The sequence below is a fragment of the Lissotriton helveticus genome, chromosome 10 (genome assembly GCF_964261635.1).
Source record: "Lissotriton helveticus chromosome 10, aLisHel1.1, whole genome shotgun sequence".
In the NCBI taxonomy this organism is placed as follows: Eukaryota; Metazoa; Chordata; class Amphibia; order Caudata; family Salamandridae; genus Lissotriton; species Lissotriton helveticus.
In genome coordinates, this window is record NC_136071.1 from 428,988,003 (window position 1) to 428,990,227 (window position 2,225).

At 34.8% G+C, this 2,225-nt stretch overlaps 1 long non-coding RNA gene across 1 annotated transcript; it reads right to left on the reverse strand.

Annotated features, from left to right (window-relative positions):
• Window positions 1-339: 339 nt before the first annotated feature.
• Window positions 340-1,362, reverse strand: LOC144785313 (uncharacterized). The gene is made up of 4 exons (XR_013601825.1): window positions 1,303-1,362; window positions 1,125-1,212; window positions 956-1,040; window positions 340-551 (listed from the first exon to the last, which is right to left on the reverse strand). It is a non-coding gene; the product is annotated as an uncharacterized LOC144785313 (long non-coding RNA).
• Window positions 1,363-2,225: the final 863 nt, after the last annotated feature.

Consider the following 2,225-nt stretch of genomic DNA (forward strand, 5'->3'; position numbering starts at 1 on the left):
GGAGGCGGGTGGCGGGCAACTTCGCTACGCCTCTACATGAATAGGGGACCCCCTCTAGTTTTACTTTACTGGTCGGGGAAAGAGGGGAAACAATATGACATCAAAAACACAAAACTTCCCTCACGACCTTCTAATTTTTACAATTCACAACATTACTCCTTTAAATAAAATTTATCAACACAAGGTGGAGATTTTTCTCATTTAGAGTATTTTATTATTTTATATTTTAATTTTTTTGTTATTTCTTAGTATTATTCTTATTCGATTTGAAACATTATTTTACAAAAAATACACATACTTCAGCATTAGAAAACTTAATATGCAGATACCAAACAGAGAAAACAAAAACTAATACATATATACCAAAGTATCATACACACACTTTCATACACTCCACACTCATGCTTAATTCTGTATCGGAGTAATCACAAGTTGTTGTGTGATAAGTACGCAAGGTCGACGCGTTTCGGTGGGATAAGACCACCTTCCTCAGGACCTCTTAGCAGAATCCCCAATCTTTCCCAAGAAAATTATATACTCTGTATGGATATCTGTAATAATAAAATAGCATTAAATATAGTGATTACTATATATCCATTTCATATAATTTCATGTTTCTAACATATATTCTATCATTTCTACAACTATAACAATTAAAAACACACCCTGTGAAGAGTACATAACATGATAATTCCTATTTTCAATATATTTCTTTATAACTTTTGTCAGAATGCTTCACTAAACAGCAATAGCAGCACATCAAACATAACTCGAGTATCAGTCATTGATTTTTCCAAACCGGAAAGCCCAAAGAGCACCATGAATATTTAGAATATAGAGTTGCATAACAAGGTAAAAAAGAGAAGGAGAAATGAAGGCACTATTTCAAAAAGAACTGATTAGAGAAAATATGACATTAACATTTAGCATTTCACTGGTTATATATTAATCTTACCCTGATTAATCTGTGAGGACACACCACTTCTATTTGGATTTTGTATATTGTCAAGGTGAGTACTGTAGGTTATACCTATGACATACTGTAAAGAGTGGAAACTAATTTAAGGGATCTGCTCTAAGTTTCAAAACTTTGTTTCTATTTACCAGCCCTACTGAACGCTTACCTACGTTGTCTTATTCCTAGGTAAAACACTCTGGGGAGTAGAGAACTGTCGCCTTTTGTTTGTATAGGTTACTCGAATAAATGCATTTCTGTAAGAAATATAAAGAGAAAAATGTTGCTAGGTCTAGTCAACTACATCACTGAGGTTACATAACTGGTAAAAGCACGGGGAAACTAACCTTTTGCATTGATGAATCCCCATTTATATTTTATCCATTTGTATTTTTCTGATCTTTTCGATGGTTTCACTAAATCTGTAGCAGTCCACTAATATTTTGAAGACTGAAAACGAGATAATGAGCATGCATTACTTAGAATGCATTTCGTATCTGTTCGTTATGGTGTAATCATTTTTAAATAGCAGCTGATTTACATCGTACCAAACCTATATTTTAAATTTATAAGCAATATAATCGTAATAATGCAAGTACACCCCAAAGGGGGCCCCTACATTTTATCTGAGCTTAGTATGCGCATCTAAGAGCATGGCATATATCCATTTCATCTAAGAGCATGGCATCGAATTCACAGGCACATTAACACTAGGATGTCTATATAAGATGATGTCACACATTGTGAGTCTAAAACTTCACATGAATTGAAACAGTTAAGTTTGCACAATCTATGAAGAATGGTTCATATCTACACAACAATTTATGCGCCTTAAATTTCAGTTGTGGGTCCTAACATCGATTTTCTATTAAAATGTACGCATTTCAAAAACGCCTCGGACCACACGGCAAAGCGCGTACCATTTCTCCGTCTCAGCGTTCAATGGTATACCTAGTTTAGTATCTCTCCCGCTAATTTTCCGGCTTACCTCAGCAAGCTGCTCGGGCAGCATGGACGCCAAGAAAACCACGTTCCAAAATCCCATAGGTTAGGTCATCAATGCGCGCGAGGGTTTGTTTAAGTATTATAATTTTTGCGCCAAACGTGTCTCACCTTAATTGGAAAGTGACTTAAAAACACCAGCGCCGTTTGTAAGTGGTGTTTCTAGATTCAATGCGCATTTTTTACATTTTTAAAAAAGATGTTTATTTTTTATTTATCAGCTCAATTTGATATTATTTCGAGCAAGATGTAGAGTTTGCACTTAACA